A 12,297-nucleotide genomic window follows, 5' to 3' on the forward strand; every position below is an offset into this window, starting at 1 on the left:
CGCCTCCTTCTAATGTGATCAGTAACATGTTTGACCTGCTGTCTGCTCGGGCAGGACGATAGTATCAGTACAGAAGGAAACGCTGTCTGCGGTGTCGGAGCGCTCAGCCTCTTGTTACAGACCTGTCCTCAGGTGCTGCTTAAAGCATGCTGCCAAGGTCTTTCCACAGATGCATACTGTATGTGTCTTTGTATCAGTGGTTGGAATGTACTGCAACTAAGTACATTTACTCAAGTACAATACTTCCACTAGTACTACATTTTATGATACTTCATACTTCCACTCCTTTACTTTTTGGAGACAAATATTGCCTATATATACTTTTTACTCCTACATTTGTTTTAAAGTTATTTAGTAGATTGTCTTTATTTAAGGTATAGTACGTAGCGTTGTCTGTTGCTGTTTGTAAACACACAGCATTCAAAGTTGGCCCCTCCTCCCCGGCTCAACGAGCGAGAGAGAGAACGATGGGGGTCGAGACTGAGAGCGGCGTGTGAATCAGAAACACACATACCCACGCCCGTCACAAGCCTGTAGGAAGCCAGCCGAAGCACGTGTGCATCCTCTGCTCGCAGCAGAGGCAGGAGACGAACAGGGAGCCTCGGTAGATGCCGAGGGGTGCGACAGAGTGACGACCTGGGAATGAGAACGAGCTGCACACTCTGCAAAGGGTTGCTGAGGGTTACACCTCCACACGGGGGCCAAAGGCTCTTTGTTGCTGCCTGGAAACGACTCGGACACGGCACAATAAGAAGAACATAGATGCAGATACTCTGCGAATACAGACGCCCCCACTCACTTCTAGTGGGTCATACATCAGGATTGAGAGGGGTTATTTCTGTACGAGTCTATACATTGTTCTTTAAATGCTACATATTATACCTTTTTAATACAAAATATAAAATCAATTGTTCAACTATGATATGTAATTGTAGGTTAAGCTACCTGGCAGTAATAAAGTAGTTAAAATAAGCCCCACCTTTAACATATAACACATTAATGCATCAAGAATATAATATGTATTCTTCTGTAATGGGCTTATTATGAATAATGAGTACTTTTACTTTCTACACTTCAGTATTGCTTGTTTTTACTTCAGTAAAAGATCTCTTCCATCACGGCTTTTTGTATCTTTCCTTCTTTTACTGGTTTGTTCTCTCGCTGATTTAATCACACGGGAAATCTTACCGCTTACCTTTTCACGGTGAGCCGAATGGTTGCTCAGCCAAGTAATAAGATGTGTATTAGCAGCGCTCCTTGAGCTAGTCTCTTGTATGGACATTATATGGCCTAGGAAGCTGAGTAGTTGTTGGGTAAAGTGACCTCTGGGCATTTACCGCCGTTAGACTCTCACTACTTAAACCACTTATTTATGCCACTTTGCAAGAATGAAAAACACCATCTCCACAATATACTCTTGTTCATACGGCTATATAGTTATAAAGAGGATAATTATTATAAATGCTTCTATTTTCTACCTGCCTATATTTTCTTATACAATCATACAAAGACAAGGTCACCAGGTTACTACATAAAAGCTTTTGATGCATGGAAATGTACGTTTTTCACCACTGTCACATTGCAAAGGTCACAATTTTGGCATGTAAAGTGTCTAAAGGAACATGGCTCAACATCTATATATTGCATAAAGTATTAAATGTGGTAAAGTAAAAACATTGTTGAGCAACTTTTCTTAAGATAAACAGAGTCCTCCTCCGCAGCTATGGGTTTTCTGCAGTTATTGTGATTGTTTTTTAATTGGTTCTTTTTTTTGTTTGTGGTTTTCAGAAACATTGCTTGTTATTTGCTGAAGTCAAATATGTTATACTCTACAGTAAAACATGTCTGTAGTTTATGGAGACTTGATGAGATTGAAATGTTCTTGGTTGAAGGGTTAGTTTAATAAAGTTCAGATGTTTTCCACTCTGGTGTGCAGCCAAGCACACACGTTGTTGGTTGTCCTTTATAATACACACAGAAGCATTTAGCAGCCAGACCTTCCTCCTCAGTGTCTTTGGTTGTCGGATCAGTTCAAAAAGTGGAGATAGAGATGAACGTCGGTCCAGAATGAATTCCCTCAACAACTATGGATTGCAATGACATTGTGTACATAATTCATGCTCCCTCAAAGGACGCCGATTGTGTTGCTCTCCTGACTTTTCCACATTTGTGGTTTGAAGTGAAATATCTTGTTAATATTTGGATGAATTGTAATAACTTTGGTGATCCCCTATCTAAAACTTCATCAGCTCAAAAATGGCAATTTATCCAACCTGCAAAGCTAGAACATTCCCACAGCGTCCTTAGTGTGCAGCGCTAATTAGCACAGGTGTGCATGCACAGGGAAAACACTGAGTTGTTTGTAGTGGAAGTGCACCTACAGTATGTTTGCTCATTCATCACCCAGCGTTCTACCTGATGTTTGCCACAATCATCCATCTATGTCTAAGTCACGATTCCTCAGGGAAGCGGGAGGAAAAGGACAACGAGACAAGCACTCAAAGTCTGCATGCGGCACCATCGATGACTGAACTTACTAATAAACACATAACAGTTACAACAACTTTGTACCCGAAGCTGTGGCTGCAGAGTTTACCGTCACTGTGCATGCAAGACGATATGACACTGTCGACATGAACTGATTTTTTTTCTGTAATGAGCTTTCTATTGGAGCTTGGAGTTTACGCCTCATGTTGCAGGTTTAAAGGAGTGTCTTTGCAGCAAAGCTTAAACTGCATTTGATAGTTTGACAACACAGGGTGTGATATAATATTATTCTTCCATACTGTAATTTCAGTTTGGTTAAATGTGTATATGCTGTTCTAGGATCTAGCCTGCAAGGAATGGCTGAATTATGCGTGTAATGGCAGTTATGAGTCTAACTAAGCTCCGACACTAAAGTAAAGTCAGACCGGTGTGGAGAAAATTACATTTCTATTTGCAGAACGTCTCCAGTGATCAGGAGCAATGTTCCAGATTTCTGGCACCGTTTAGTGGATCCAATTTAAAGTGTCCCCTCATTTCTTAAGAGGCTCAGTTAAGAACGACAGTAATAGTTTAATGTGAGAAAATTACTCGTCAGTAATATCTTCAGGTCAAAGTCGACAATGTCCCAGAACGAGACCTTTATAGTTGTTCTGCCCTTGATGTAATAAAATACATTTAAGTTCATAGCTTCCAACTATATTTGTGAACTAAAATTCATTATTACACATCTGCTTTCTTAAATATAGGTAAAAAGCTTTGCTTGCTATAAACAATACATTACACAATGTAACTTACTGTAGAAGAAGAAAGTGCACCCTGGTGTACCAGAAAGCAGTTGTGTCTTCTCTTTGCTGCAGGAGACTGAGTGATATATATACCTGGATGTGCCAGGTATATTTGGCAGCCACGATTTTCCTCCTAGGAGGCGGATGCTTGGCATGAGGGTCAAGTGTGTGGGTGGGAAGGTGTGTGTTTGTTTTCATGCCAATTAGAAAAAAAAGGGGTTGTGGTAGTGAGAGTGGCCGATAACAAAAAGGTGCATAACTTCTAAACAGATTTACGTACCATGACCAAACTGCATCCAGCAGTTCCTTTTTCAGTTGTGTGGGTTTCTGGGAGGCATCACTCAGCAGAGAGCGTTTGTGAGGGTGTGTGAATACATGCACACGTGGATGCTTGCACGTACGTGGTCACAGCTATGTACAAATGTGTGCTTGTTAATAATTCTGTAGGTTCTGTTCTTGGTGTATCTGTTCATGTCATACCAGTCATGTTGTACTGATGCAGGACGTTTAGGCAAAAACAGCACTCTGAAATACAGCTGACTATGCATCTGTTACATAAACCAGTCAGTGTGAGTGTGTGTGTGCGTGTGTGTGTGTGTGTGTGTGTGTGTGGGCTTTCTATATCCCCACTGTGATCTCCATCACCTGTGGTTTGTGCAGTTAATACGTCTTAAACTCATTCAAACATTCAAAAATGTATTGGATTCATTATTTATCTAAATCTAATTCTCTTTACATGTTCCTTACACACTCCTATGTCTGAAATACATTTAATATTTGACCCTTTAAAGACATTTATAGTTGCTGTGTGTGCTTCTTTAGATGACTTAAGGTTAGAATTTGAGCCTACAGACAGAAATGTGCTGCAGAGCGTTCTCTACAGAGAGCAAGCGTTCAGCTGCACTCCCACTTGACTTTGAAACGTTTCCCTAGCCTCAATAGTCTCTTATTTTTATTTTTTATTACTTGCCGGTTTGTTTTATATTTCAGTCCATTGATGTCGGAGTGAAAGTTGCTTCTGATCGTTTGTTCGCAGCGGCTCGTTTAAGATTTGTACACATCGTAAACTTGTTCTTTCACACCTCCACAGTGAGCCCTGGATTTGTTTTATTGCCGTGTTGTCAGAGGGTTTGGATGAGCAATGCAGCAAACAGGCAATGCAACTTTACATCTGTGCACGTGACGCTGATGGGAGTCCAGGGACAGTAAACATGACGAAGACAATGTTTCGAGCTGACGAATGAGTTACTTTGCCATTTGGGTATGAGTATGGGTATGCATCCACTGCAAAGCACCCAGAGAAAGCAATATCCAGTAAGAGCAAAATGTAGAAAATAGCATCCAAATTGAAAATTGCCAAAGTTATACCTTAAGTTTTAAGACTCTTCAAGGTCTCGTAAGTACACTGCGCAGTCCCTCGAGCTGGAGGGTTAAAGGAAGGACAGAGAGAACAGGTGCTCAGGGGTTTGGCTTCTTTTTATGTTGTGCACATCGCTGCCCTCATCCTGTAGAAAAGCCTGAGAGACTTCTCAACTGGGGCAACAAGACACTTTATGACAGCTGTCTTTCGTTTGTTTCCTTTTCCTCCATCTTATTGTTTTCTCTCCTCTTCTTTCTTCAACAAAGACCTTCAGTTGTAGCATTAAAGCAGCAGTGAGCGCTCAGAGTACGGTTGCCCATATAACTCTTATGGGTTTCTTCTCTCAGGGCCACTTCACCATCGTGGCATCTCTCTAATGGAGCCCCAGAGACCCTAAGCCACTATCTAAACAGGAAAGGATTTACACAGCCAAGCATTGACTGTGAACACAGTCCCAGCATCGCTGAGACCAAAGGCAATAAGATGGCAGCCTGCTGACAGTAAACATCTTTTTAAGAGGATCACTGTCTTTCTGTCTTGCAGCTAAGGGTTGTTTTTTTTTGGAGGGCATGTGAGTGAACATGAAAAGGCTCTGTAGAGGTGTATTACACAGGACGTGCGCTCATATATTGTCATACCTGAAAGCATGTTTTCCCTTGAGTACATTGTAAATTAAGAAGCTCTTACATTTCTGTACTTTAAACATTACTGTTGTCTTCTTAAAGTTTAAAGTAATAGTTCAACCTGTTGTAAGAATAGATATCACTATCATGTCTGTGCGCTGTGGAGATAGAGCCAGAAGGAGAGTAGCATGAAGACTGAAGCAGGGGGGGGGGGAGAACTAGCCGGCTCTGTCAAGTTTAACAAATGTCTTCCGACTCTTCTAAAGCTCACTGCTTATCAAATATCAGCAGATTTCTCAAAATGTCAAAACTATTCCTTTTAAGAAACTTTTTATCTGAAAGCTTTGCGCACGGCTTTGATTGTCAGAGTCTTAAGTGTAAAGAAAATGTTTTATTAAAATGTTAATGCGCTCAAGAGAAGTCAAAATACTCGAAAGTAAAATGAAATGAACAGTTTGAAAGCCCGGGCACATAAAACATGTTCTCACAGCATTATAAACACGGCGTGTTCTCCAGGTGATATAGCCTGAGCGATGTAAATAAGTGTGCAGAAAGAGCTAATCACCAGCACACAGCCACCGCTGAAGTAACGGCTGTGCAGCCAAATAAAGATCCAATCTTATAAAGTTTATGAAAATGACATGGAGAGGAGTGAGTGGAATCTATAAGCAGTGGTCAGAGTCATCCTCAGAACCAGCAAGAGTTTCATTCAGAGAATGATCCTGTTTATTCTGCTTCATTAACTTCAGTAAATACTGATCATCACTAAGTTGTTGGTATCTTCTCTTCACTACTTTTGAAATGAGTCAAAATGTGTCCACCTCTTAATAACACTGGACCTATCTGCACGTGGTCATAGAACTCGTTTATTTCTTCCATTAGATTGTCAGGGAAAGCATGATGGAGGTAAATACCATTAATAACATTCAGCTGCTGACTGACAGGAACATCCACTACGGTCTTTCACTGCTATGCCTGCTCTCCAGAGTACGGAAAGTACATATTACCATATCATAAGATTATAATAAGCCGTTTACAGGCTTTGCTGCCGCAGCCTTGGAGGCACCAAGAACAGTGGAAATCAGTATAAAGATCCTGCAGTGAGGCACCGAAATACGCAACGATCAACACTGCAGTTGTTATTTAAGAGCGATACAATCTACTCGTCCACTTAATCACCTGCTTCCCAGGAGCTCAGAGCTGTACTGACGAGCACCCGTGTTACCAAACATCGTAGAAGCGGTTACCTTTCAGGACCATTCGCTTAGTTGTTGCAATTTCCATCCTCTAGTTTAAAATGACACCATCATTTATTGATGTGGTGTTTCCCAAGCTGATATAGAACCCCTCTCAATAATTCATCTGACGCAAGGCTCGTCCAGGCCTCGAGAAGCGGCGTGTTGCCGCTCCACTAAGGACCACAGTGATCATTTGGCCCCAGTCTGGGTTATTTCCATCTCTCCATTTATCACTTTTATTATAGCTGTGATGAAACCCTGCGCGTGCTTCCATAAAGCACTTATGGTCCTCTGCTTGTTTAATACATTCCTCTCTCACCGACGGGCCTGCTATAATCTCATTTACCCATGAGTCACTGTGGCTAATATCACGGCTGCCCGCTTCACACATCCCCATGCCGTTACTCTTATCTCCGAGACATTTCTCATAAGGAACATGTTACATGCATGTTTATGGACACATGCAGGTGCACGCACATTTCTGATGGTTACTGATAGAAATCCATGGCACACGTCCGTCTCCTCAGCCACAGACTTCATCTCCTCCTGTGGGATTCCAACGCATTCATGAAGCAAGCGGGTTAATGTCTCAGTTGTTTCACTTTACAACGTTCAACACGTGTTTAAAACGGCAAAATCCAGGAGAAAATATGTTTCCCTAAGAAACGTAATTGAGAATACAGTTTAGTTGTATGGGAGCATCCTGATGCCTGAACCATCTCAACTGGCTCCAGTGTGAAGGAGACTCAAAGCTACTCCAAGCTCCTCATCCTATACATACCCTGAATAAGGTCATTTTGGCTGCTTGTATCCACTGTTGTATTATTCCAGTCACTACCTAAAGCCCATGAGTAGCTGCTCATTTCTCCTCCTGTGTATCACACTATTGTGGCCTCTTGACTTTGAAAATGCTCGCCCTCATTGTGTTTGCTTCGCACTCTGCTGATAACCACTCTGGTGCATCCTGAGGACACCAACATTGAAATTATGTCCCTCAAAAAACTAATTTGGCGTCCAAGGTAAGACCTTCTCAGAGTACAAGTTTTTCTCTGGTCACAAGCCGCCGGTGGCTTGTAGCAGTGGTCCTGCCTCCATATATTCCCACAGCTGCTCCTCAAGAGATACTGTCGTAAACCTTTAACAAGTCCACAAAGCATGTGCAGACTGGACAAACATAACGCGTAAAGAACAGGGTCTCCAGGACAGCCATGTCAGACCAGTGAATCAAACACCAAACCTTAATTAACTGTCATGGCCCCAGCTCGTTTATTTTTTGACTTGTGCGTCTGTCAGTGTGCGGTTAAAAAGAGGACCCTAACGCAGTACACACGACAGGCAGGTAGTGATAACAAAAAGCCAGCTTAATAAACAAAGCACAAGTATAAAACTAAAGCTGAGGGAGAAACAGGACAAACTAGGAAGGAACACCAGGATCAACGCAGGGATAAACACAGAAGGAACCACCGCACCAGGAAACATCGACGACAAACCTACAAGGAACAACGGGACACACGGGTGTACTGTATACACACACACACACACACACACACAGACAATTAAATACAAGAGCAGGTGGAGGAGGCAGGCAGAGACAGAGGGCAGCAGGGTGATTACACACAGGAGGGTCGGACCAGGGCGGGGCAAACAAATCACAAAAGGCGGGAAAAACACTCAGACAGGAAGTAAAAGGAGACGTGACACAAGGTCAGAAAAGCTAAAAGGATCAGGGAATATGTTTTAGTTCATCTACATCACGTTTCACGATGTGTATTGATGTATTGTACTAAGTGCTGATAATATGAAGCACTGGGTCCAATGGAAGAAATGTTTATCACGATTTTATTGGTCGATATACATCACAGTATAAATAAATCATGTTGTGGATCAAAGGAGGAAGCTCTGAGCAATAACAACCTAAGAAGTATTTCTTTATATGTATATGTTGCGGTAGAAATATGAGCACACTAGGAATGTGGGATCTTCTATACTGCCGTACTTCTGAGTAAGCTGTCCTGTGATTTTGGAAAGCAGGTGATGAATGTGCTTTAATTAATCTGGGAAGTTGTTTTGGGTGTGTAAATATGTTGTGTGGCCAGTTTCACAGATCTAACGCTGATTAATCTTACACGCGGAGCATCAACTGTCTCTTTCAGACGTGCAGTTGATTCACATCATCGACAGACTTCAGTTAGATCTTTAACTTGTAGAGAAGCGTGAAAACATTCTTGTTGGTACATTACATGTAGGAAATAAACAGATATTCATGTCTATTCAGCTACTTTTCTTTTTTATTCTGAAATGTGCAGACTAATTGCAAATGACCCCGCAGGAAAACAGGGCTGACGTGAAGCTCATTAATAGTTCAGATTCTCTGCAACGTGATGTGATGAGACGACACTGGGCAATACTTAAGCCACGCTCTGTTTACTCGGAGATGTGATGTAGCATTACTGATTAAAACTCAGCTCCATTACTAGAGCCTCATTGTGCTGAGCTGTCACATGAACACAAAGATTTTCCTGCCTCTTTCAAACGTTTAAAGCAGAAATATTCAACGCTTTGACGAAAGCTAGAGAGCTCTGTGTGATGGATTGGATACTCACATTCATGAATGGCTGCGGTTTACAGAGTTGCACAATGGGGGTGAATCATAAAGAATGTGTTCACAATGCATTCTACGGTCAGTGTAAAGTCCTTATGTTGCAAAGCATAGAGTATAACTTTTAACAGTGCAGCCATTTATCTCAATGGCAGCTTATTTTATTCCCAATTCCGATGTTTTGGCAATAAAAGAGTTTTAATACTCGGATAGCTTGGATCTAACAACGTGCGGGAGAGAAATCAGTGAGGAGCATTTCACACGCTGACATCACACGACCACAAAGGAGATCTGCAGTTTATCTATTCAAAAAGAATAATAACAATAAACAGGGCTTTAAGTGGCAACATGTAGTATTTCCTCTCTGCAGGCGTCAGTGTATCGCAGCATGGCTCTGAGTTTGAATCTCATAAGGATGCTGAAGAACACTTAACTTCAGATCAATAATGTTTCTGCTTCAGAGCGTGCACGTGTGTCCCGGTGGAGCCCCGACCCAGCTCACTGAAGTTCTCACAGTGTCTCTCATCAGTGTGCAACACAACACCGCATGTGCATCAGAAGTGTTTGGTCAGCTTGCCCTATGGGCGAGAGAGACTCTGCTGCTTTATCCTATCACCGTGCAGTCGAGCCAGACGATGAGCACGGAGCAAAGTTAGAGTGCGCTTCGATCTCATCGTTACAAACTGCATCAGAGTGCAGCGTCAGGTCATTTACCCGGAACAATAGGATTACCTGCACCCATTGTAATGCACGATACAAGACTCCGTGGCAGGAACGCTTTATTAAGTCGTACCATTTGAAATATGTTGTGACGGCTGATAAATCCATCGTAGAAAGTGTGTGTGTGTGTGTGTGCTTACACTGTTTTTGTTTTTCACAAGGAATTCCTCATTAATTTCCTTTTTTATTTATTGTGTTGGTCTGAGATGAATCGACCTGCCTCTCTGTTATTGTTTCAATCCTACTACCTTGCACCACGCGCACACACACACACACACACACACACACACACACACGCTGGTGCACATATAGAAGAAAACAGCCAGTAACAACATGATTAATTGTAGTTTACAGTACACAGCAGATGGAGGAAGTGGGAGGTACGGGCTCTGAGCGTGTTGTGGAGCCAGAGGTTTCACCAGGTGTACCAAAGACATTTATAATAGAGGGATTGAGGCTCCTTGTGTGCAAGTGTGAGACTGCACACTGATGTGTGTGTTTTCTATTTTTGCCGCTGAGCCAGTCAGCAGGCCTGTCCTGGTGAGTCAGGGTGTATGTGGTGACAGTGACAGTGACAGAGGAGATGGAGATGGAGGGTCACCCCGGTGCATCCTGGGAAAGGTCTTGCAAGTGCATAGCTTGACACGAGTGGACCTGATAGGTTTAGGTTAGGGTTGTGCTTTGGCGTGGGTTAAACATGCACACATATACCTCTGTGATCCTTTGGTGGTGTGCTTTAATGTACCACCTCATGTACTGCAGGTTTGTCATTACAGTCACATCTTGGACTTTTATTCAATATGTGTGATATTCTGTAGCTTCAATGAAGTGCAGACACGGGTGGATACAGAATATGTGACGTTGTCAACGAGACTGTGTTCAGACAATACGCGAAACACATTTTACATGCGGCCCTACTGCATGCAAAGTCAATGAAAAGACGTGACACCGATATGCCGGGGCGACGTGAATTGATGACACAGACTTTGTACTGTAGTAGGGAGCCGGCAGGGTAAAGTTTGTTCAATGTCCGAATGATTTGGACGTTTGCGTTCTCACAAACGGCTCCTTCGGGTAATGATTAGTTCATTTCAGGGTTGCAGTGCATGTGTGTAAGAGGCTCAAGACTTGTGCACGCTAGTGGAAAATGTTTCAATTGAAGCAAAAACTTTGCAAGTGTCCTGGGGATCTATGAATCTGCTTCATAGACGTTCGGATATTAGGAAGAAATGAGGAAACTGAGGCTTCATAAAGCCGCTGAGAAGCTTGTTGTTCGTGCACATTGAGACGACCAGTCTGGTTATTATGAGAGCAGTTTGACTTTGTCAGTAGCACAGGTTTGACCGAATCCGAAGAAGGGCAATAAATCTAATCTCAGCGTGCCCTCACAATGTTAAGCCACATGCGACCTGAGTGGTGTTTGTTCTGCCATTTGATCTGATATTGAGTGAAACAGAAGTGTGAACAGGCTTCATACACATTCTCACATCGCCCTAAATGGTTCACAGGGAATGTATCTGGAAATGGTTCATACATCGACCATTTAATGCATTTACTGTTCTTTATGATTTCCTGTGGCACGTTGTAACTGGCCTCTCTCTCTCTCTCTCTCTCTCTCTCTGTCTCTCTCTGTCTCTCTCGCTCTCTCGCTCTCTGTGTCTCGCTCTCTCTCTCTCCCTCCCTCCCTCCCTCCTCCCTCTCTCTCTCTCGCTCACTCTCTCTCTCTCTCTCCCTCCCTCTCTCTCTCTCTCTCTCTGTCTCTCTCTCTCTCTCTCTGTCTCTTCTCTCTGTCTCTCTTCTCTCTCTCGCTCTGTCCCTCGCTCTCTCTGTCTCTCTGTCTCTGTCTCTCTCGCTCTCTCTCACTCTCTCGCTCTCTCTCTCTCTCTCTCACTCTCTCACTCTCTCGGTTTTGTGTTTCTCTTCTCTTTTCCTCTTTCCTTCTCATATATCTGCCTTTGACTTTCTCTGACTATGCAGTTTTTTCCCTCATGTGAATGCATTGTCTCCTCTAAAGGGCACTGTAGGATTATTTAGAGCCTTTATACACACTGAACATAACACAGTTGGAGAAATCTGTTAAATTCAACTTTAGATTCAAACTGTGTAACTTTAGTTTGTATACTATAAGAGGTAGGTGTAAACTGGTTTAGAATGTCAGCTGTAAAAAAACATGTACTGTTTGCATTTCAATATAAATGATGGATAGTTACCTTTCGCCTGTTTCCAATCTTTGTGCTAAGCTAAGTTAGCCTGCTACTGGCTGTAGATTCATATTTACTGCTGTATCAATCCTCGTATCTAAATTATCAGCAAGAAAGCAAACAAGCCCAACAATGTTGAACGAGTCTTTAAGCTAGCTAACTTGAAGGTGTCATCTTAACGCATCGGCTTTATCTTCCAATGAGATGACGTTGATGTTTTTTTGACCTATTTGTTTAAATTGTTGCACCCTCGTCCTCTTCCTCATCTGAACAGCATGCGCTGT

The 12,297-nt window shown here is 42.5% G+C and overlaps 1 protein-coding gene across 1 annotated transcript in view; it reads left to right on the top strand.

Moving 5' to 3' along the window:
• Positions 1-12,297, top strand: part of LOC115004760 (FERM domain-containing protein 5-like) — a 61,622-nt gene that overhangs the window by 32,441 nt on the left and 16,884 nt on the right.

The sequence above is a fragment of the Cottoperca gobio genome, chromosome 3, assembly GCF_900634415.1.
Source record: "Cottoperca gobio chromosome 3, fCotGob3.1, whole genome shotgun sequence".
Taxonomy (NCBI): Eukaryota; Metazoa; Chordata; class Actinopteri; order Perciformes; family Bovichtidae; genus Cottoperca; species Cottoperca gobio.